This window comes from Helianthus annuus, chromosome 16, assembly GCF_002127325.2.
Source record: "Helianthus annuus cultivar XRQ/B chromosome 16, HanXRQr2.0-SUNRISE, whole genome shotgun sequence".
Lineage (NCBI taxonomy): Eukaryota > Viridiplantae > Streptophyta > Magnoliopsida > Asterales > Asteraceae > Helianthus > Helianthus annuus.
Window position 1 is genome coordinate 14,289,760 of NC_035448.2, and position 7,909 is coordinate 14,297,668.

Sequence of the window (7,909 nt, forward strand, 5' to 3'; positions counted from 1 at the left end):
ACTATTAATCTTACAATAAAAACCATTAGACGTCAATTTTTATTATATCTTATATATTCACCAAAAGCTATTAATTTATAAACGAGTGTGTTCATGATGAAAAATATAATAACAATTAATGCATAAAATTTCACACTTAGGTACTAATAGTTTAAAATTACCTTTTAGGGTTTTAACTTTTCATTTTGTAACGCTTGGAGGTATTAACTTATAGGGTATTAACATAGTTAGTACCTGTGGTTTGCACAAAATAACATACTTAGGTACTAATAGAATGTTATTTTAAACCTAAAAATAACGTTAATACCTCCAAACGTTACAAAATGAAATATTAATACCCTAGAATGTGATTTTAAACTATTAGTACCTAAGTATGTTACTTTGTGCAAAGCACAGGGACTAACTGTGTAATTAACTCTAAGATTATATATAAAAAAATATTTGCATCATATAATTGAAGCATACCATATTCGATCAATTAATACATTTATATATGTACGTTATACTAAAATTCTTAACAGATGAATAAGTCTAAATCAACATGAGAGACGCATTCAATAGATAATTAATTATCGTTTAACCAAAACATAAAAGTGTGTGGATTAAAATGTTAGATTGATTGGGTTGCTCCACAAAACACTAGCTCAGAGGGCCTAAATCCCTTTACCTGGTTTCTATTATAGATTTATACGGCCATCAGTTACGACTGTCTATCAAGGGAACCACCATTGTTCATGAACTATACTGAACTGTTCTGGTAACATCACTTCCAATTCCCAGTATTAATTGTTTTTTTTTTAATTTTTTTTTTGAAGCTGTTGTTATCACTTTGCTTGTCTCAAAATAATAATTTTTAAACAAAGGGTATGTAATATCACTTGATATTATAAGTTAACCATAATAAGATATAGGGTTCATGAACAATTGCAAATTAAACACATGTTGAGCATAAGAAAATGGTTTGAACTTCAAATGGAAAACCTAATTGCTTATTATTGACTTTCAGAGTAACTAGTTTTTGCAGGACTATTTAGAACAACTGAAGATGAAAACTAGAAGTATGTACAAAGCTGAACGAATGTCTTTGGATAGGCTTACTGATCCCGTATCAGAAACCATCCTATGTCTTTTATCAACTATTCTCTCAAGGGATATTTTGAAGGAACTCTCTAGAATTCAGCTAATAAATATCCTAGATATTTGTATGGAATTCTCTAAAACTAGTATGAACTAGTATAAATAGGTGATGAAGGTCTCATTTTGAGATCACTCCACATAACCCCTCATAACTCATTCATAACCCAACTTCTTAACACTTTGTACTTGTAACTTTGTTCAAGTAATACATAACCATCTTTGTTGTAGTATTGCACTACAAAATCATACTTGTGATCCTCGCAAACAAATACTTCCGCTGCTATACATAACCAAACCCATCCAAAAGACTGAACTTAGAAGTATTCTAAGTGCCGCACGAGAGTTAGAAAGTTACTCCGTGATAAGTGGTATCAGAGCCGCGTCGGTTCATCATGATGGCGAACAAGAAAAGAAAGAAGGGAGCAACGAGCAAGAAAATCGTCTCTAGAAAAGAAGAGACACACAATCATAATCAAGATCAGCAAAAAGTTGAAGGCATGTCTATGGATTTGGCCGGATCCTTAGACAAAATGAAGACTAATGTTGAAGCTTCGGTAACACAACTTGGAATTCTTGTCAATCGTTCCTTGGAAAAGCTAGACACTTTGGAAACATTGCGAGATGAGTTAAGAGGACTCAAAGAAGACTTCAAAACCGCTATCGACGTCATACGCCTCGAGATGCAAGCCATGATCCAGGAGGAAATCGCAAGGCTGTGAAGTGAGGTAGACGCTAAGATCCAAAACTTTCACAAAAAATTTGTTGAGTTAGAAGCAAAATTGATCGACACCAACAAGGCACAACCAGAAGCATGTCTAGGGTCCATGCAAGTGAGTCATCTTAATACTTTAAACACACAAGAAACTCCCAAAACACAGGAAAAACACAACATCAAAAGGCTCCCGAACAAGGGAAAGAAAAGATCCACAACCACAAAACTAGAAAAGAAGTCGGAAGAAGGACTTCAACTCGTCAACATGGTGGTAAACGGAGACCCGTTAAGGCACTAGTTGACACAGGAGCAAGCCATAACTTCGTCTCAATAGATGAAGCAATAAGACTCGATGTTCGAGTAACAAAACAAAAGGCAACGATGAAGACCACAAATGGACCCGTCCAACCAACACTAGGGATGGCCTACGACGTCAAAACAACAATCGGCAAATGGAAAGGTAAGATTGACCTTTCCGTGGTGCCAATGAAAGAACACGACTTCGTGCTTGGCCATGATTTCTTCGAAAATGAACAGGACTTTCTCATTTCGTTTGCAAACAAATTTTGCATCATAGACGGGAACCAAGTTCACAAAATGAAGACAAAGACAGACACTGGCCGTCAAGGTATGTCAATAACATCAATACAACTGGAGGTTGGTTATTAGACAAGATCAACCAGTCATTCATCACAATGAGGCATAACCCGAAATCGCAATGAGGATGTTGCGAATTTAGGTGAGGGAGAATGTCACGATCCGCCTAAATACACAACTTTTTTCAATAGTTCTGGAAGGATCCGGAACACTAAAGATGCGTCTAGGGTTGCCCAGAAATTTTTGGAACAGCCTACAAGTTGTTGGAACATATTGGCACCATCGGAAGACTCTAGATCAGACAAGAACACTCTAGAATGACCATGAAAACACTTAGAAGTCATGGATATTTTGAAGGAACTCTCTAGAATTCAGCTCATAAATATCCTAGATATTTGTATGGAATTCTCTAGTTAAGAATTCTCTAGAACTAGTATGAACTAGTATAAATAGGTGATGAAGGTCTCATTTTGAGATCACCCCACTACAAAATCATACTTGTGATCCTCACAAACAAAGACTTCTGCTGCTACACATAACCAAACCCATCCAAAAGGTTGAACTTAGAAGTATTCTAAGTTCCGCACGAGAGTTAGAAAGTTACTCTGTGACATTAGGGACTGCGTTGGTATTCTGCATGATTTGCAGTGTGCTCGAAGGGCTGGGAACACAGATCTTGTTCGAATCAAGTTCAAAAGACGGAAGGTACGTTTGTACATTAATCAGATCTTGTTTGGGATTAAGGGGTTTTTTTTCTTTTTTCACCTGGTTATTAATTTTTTGAACGCTTTTTTTACTTCAGTTTAAGCATGTGGCCAATCTGACCCCAGATGGAATCCCAGACAACTATTTCGAAGATATATGAAGATAAGAGTTTAGAGTGTTTTGTTAATATGTCATACCATTGTCATACCATAGCTAGTTGTTATATGTTACGTTGACAAATTGTTAATATGTCATACACATACGCATAAAAAGAATCATGATGCTCGAGTCACGTTGACAAAAGTATGTGTTAATTCATCGAGTTTGAGCTTGAAATGTAGCCACAATCTACCTCAATTTGAATTTTGAACTTTTGGTTTTAAAAGATCAAGTTGAACTCGATATAAACAATGATTCGATCAACTTGATGTTGCCTTAGTTTGAAAGTTTTAAGAGTAAAAAGTTAAAATCATAGTTAGCTACCTAATTACTATATTTAACTACACTTTTCTTCATGATGTAAACCCTTTTTTAAGTTTTTAACAAATGAATGTATTCTAATGCAACTTGAAATTAAAGTTTTAAAATATTATCCTAATAATTTTTTTCCTTATGAAACATAAAAGTGTAAAAATGGGATGAATATGTTAATTTAAATTTCTATAAAACTTATTATAACTAGAGATTATTAGTAACTAAAGCAAATAAGTAAAAAGGTAGAGCTATATCACTATACATCTTAATGGTGTTCAAGGGTTCATATGGAGAATAGCAAATTCACTTACTTGTCTTGCTTTACGAGACGTTATTTTCACTAAATGACGCTATACATGATCATGACCACTTGTATACAAATGTCTCTTTAAGAGTTAAATACTACCACGAGGACTCGCTTGTTAATTATTATAATGGCTATATTGTTGATACTTGGTCTAGAGCACCCTAAAACATAACTTTGTAATAGTTACAGCAAGTCAAAAGGTTATGAAAGAAATCAATGACTTAAAAGTAACAATTTATAGGTTAGGTTTGATAGGAATATTTGCTTTTCTTGTAACAAGTCAAACTCAAATTCTAAAACTACTTACGAGACATTCAAGTCGTAGGACCTAAATTTAACTTCATAACTTTTTTACTTTCAACTTTGATCCCTTATTCTTTTCATATTTCGCAAAATTTCGTTTTATGTTTTGTTCTAAATTTTGGGAGTTAATACGGTGCAACATTTTTACGTTTTGTTTTACACTTTGTTCTAAATTTTGGGAATTAACATGACGAAACGTGCGTGTGTGGTTCAACATGTTTACGTCGTCCATTTTTCCTGTTTGACAGGTTCGTCGCAACACTCATGTCCTAAATCGATGTAGTTATTATTATCTATGTTTTACGTTTCAGTATAATTTCTTCACATTAACACGCCGCAACTTCAGTGTTGGTGGTCGTTGACAGTGGTGTGGCATTGGTGCCACAACTTCAGTGTTGGTGTTCTAATTTGTCACAGTTTTACGCCCCCACCGCAACGGAGGAGGGCTTAATACTAGTTATATACAATTAGCAACTTCTTATTAATAGTGCGTTATCCCCACATCTATATCTATATGTATATCTATCTATCCTATCTAATAAATAAGGACTTTGGGTTGCCACGTGGTCTCCTTAACAATCCACCATTTTGAAGGGAAAGGTTTATAGAATTTACAGATTTATAAAGTCAACAAATTCATATATATATATATATATATATATATATATATAGAGAGAGAGAGAGAGAGAGAGAGAGAGAGTGAGTGGGGATCCTACGGAAAGTGTGTTTTTCCTAGAAAGTCTAGAAAGCGATCTGGGCCATCCAATGGGTGTGTTTAATGGTTGAGATCATCTTGGTGAAAAATAGGATTATTTAATTAATCAGGGGTAGATATGTCATTTAGCTTGTTTTAAATATGGAAATAATTGTCATTCCATAGCCACCCCACATTTCATGCGATTTTTTGTCTCTCTCTCTCTCTCCCTTTCTCTCTCTCTCTCTCTCTCTCTCTCTTCCTTCTATCCTTCATGAAGAAACACATCAAGAAAACACGTTGTATTAATCTACTTGCTAATCTGCTTGCTATTAAAACACAGCGTCAAGAAATCCTCCAGCATTACCAGCATGGATGGTAAAACACAGCGTATGAATCTGCTTGCTGTTAAAACACAACTGTATGAATCTGAATGCTAAAACACAACTGTATGAATCTGCTTGCTGTTAAAACACAACTGTATGAATCTGAATGCTAAAAGACAACTGTATGAATCTGCTTGCTGTTAAAACACAACTGTATGAATCTGAATGCTAAAACACAACTGTATGAATCTGCTTGCTGTTAAAACACAACTGTATGAATGTGATTGCTGTTAAAACACAACTGTATGAATCTGAATGCTAAAACACAACTATATGAATCTGTTTGCTGTTAAAACACAACTGTATGAATCTGAATGCTAAAACACAACTGTATGAATCTACTTGCTGCTAAAACACAACTGTATTAATTTGCTTGCTGTTAAAACACGTCGTCAAGGAAACGGAGATGATACGAACAATATTTGAATGGTGATGATGAACTCGGGGATGGAGAAGTGTTAGATGATGACGAAGACGAAGAAGCAGAAGGTTGCGAAATACAAAAAATCTTGGAGAAACAGTTTCGATAATTATAGGCATTGTTAGTTAATGAGAGATGAAATTCCAAAAATAAAATAAAATGTCAAATTACACAAGTGCCCTTTTAGTTAAAATCCCTCCATGCCACGTGTCATATTCTTATTGCTTCCTAGACTTGCTAGGAAAAACCCACTTTCTACCCAACTCCTCCACATATATATATATATATATATATATATATATATATATAGGGTAGGGATATGGTAAAAAGTGTCCAAAGTGTAAGGAGTGTAAGAAGTGTTTTAAACCATTGGATCTTTGATTTAATGGTTGAGATCAATAGGGTATTAAAATGTAAATTGTGTTTTAATTAGAAGGGGCTTTTGTAAAATTGAAGGGCAATAGTGTCTTTTCCATTCTTTCAAATATGGTAACCGTATACTACACAACCAAAACCCCCTATCAATCTCCTAAAAACAAGCGACGTTCCCGTCAAAGCAAGAGTTTTATACTTTCCGGATACTTTCGTCTATCAAACTACATTGCAAAGAAGCATAGAAGAGTTTTATAGGTAAACGGAGAAGGGTTCGTCGTCAAAATCCAGTTGAACGTAAAGGTGTTTTATTTTTCACTAATCAGATGACAATGGTGTTCTATTAACAGGAGAATCAAGGATCAACGAGTATTAAATGGACCCAAAAAAAGGAACTATGAAGCCAGCAGGTTCGAAGAGGAAGCGAGAATTATCCGAGGCGAAACCAGGTTAGTGTTTTATTAGTGATTTGATGTTCGGTAAATGGCATAGTGTTTTATTAGCTATTTGAAGTGTTTTAGGGTTTACTGGTTAGTACTTTAGGGTTTATAAAGGATTATTGGGTGTAATATGTTATGTAAATGAGTTAATAGTGTAGTATAATCAGTAGACTTCGGTTTTGTTTTAAATGTGGTCGAATTGTAAATCAGTCTGTTCTTTGGCATCTCTGTTTTTATTACTGCAGGGTTTTTTAAAATTGGGGTTTTAGAAGTATAGTGTCTTATGAAAGAATAAAGGGGGTTTTAGTGGGTGTCTTCTCTGTTTTGATTACTGCAGGGTGTTTTAAAATGGGTTTTTTAAAAATGTAGTGTCTTATGAAAGAATAAAGGGGGTTTGAGAAAAATAGTGTCGTATGAAAGAAATGTAGTGACCTATGATAAAGGGGGTTTTAAATTTGTCTGATTGCATAAAGCACTACAATATTTGCATAAGCCTCAATATTTGTGATGAAAACTTTAGTGCATACCTTAGTGCACACTAGACTTCTGAAGTTAATGAATACTTTAGTGCATACCTTAGTGCAAAAAACACTAAATTTTGCATAAAACACTTTATATGCATAAAACACTACAAGTATTGCATAAAACACCAGAAGTATTGCATAAAACACTTTATATGCATAAAACACTACAAGTATTGCATAAAACACTTTATATGCATAAAACACTACAAGTATTGCATAAAACACCAGAATTCTGTTGTTTGTAGAGTGTTATATGGAAATGGTTGTAGATGGTGACAATATTGCATAACAAACTAGACTTCTGAAGTTAATGAATACTTTAGTGCATACTTTAGTGCAAAAGTACACTTTATTTGCATAAAACACTTCTGTTTCTGACACAGTGTTAAACTTAAATGGTGGTTTTGAAATAGAGTATGTTGAGTAGTTTATTGCATATAACACAACTAGTCTTATCATTTCGTATAATTTGAAATTCCTGGTTCGATAACTAATTGTAAAAAGGATTTAATTTTAGTCCGGAGAAGCGGCCGAATACCAAAAATCAAAATGGGAAAGGGATTCCATAACACAATTGGACAAAGCATCCAGTTGAGCGATTCGGATAATGATAACGAAATGCAAAAAGGTATACGTTAAAAAAATTAACTACGCATATAAAAAACAGTTTGTGTACACTTTACTTTTAATAATTTGTTATGCACTATGACGTTTTGTCGGAATTCTTGCACCAAGTCTCACCAACAAAAAAGTACGACACTTTAATTATATTGAATTTGCTGTTTTAAAGTAATAAAATGTGTTCGGTTTGCAGCTACAGCAACACCCGATGCAAAC

The 7,909-nt window shown here is 34.2% G+C and overlaps 1 long non-coding RNA gene across 1 annotated transcript; it reads left to right on the forward strand.

The window, feature by feature from the left end:
- The first annotated feature begins 1,289 nt into the window (after window positions 1-1,289).
- Window positions 1,290-3,457, forward strand: LOC110916575. The gene is made up of 2 exons (XR_002579852.2): window positions 1,290-3,151; window positions 3,249-3,457. It is a non-coding gene; the product is annotated as an uncharacterized LOC110916575 (long non-coding RNA).
- Window positions 3,458-7,909: the final 4,452 nt, after the last annotated feature.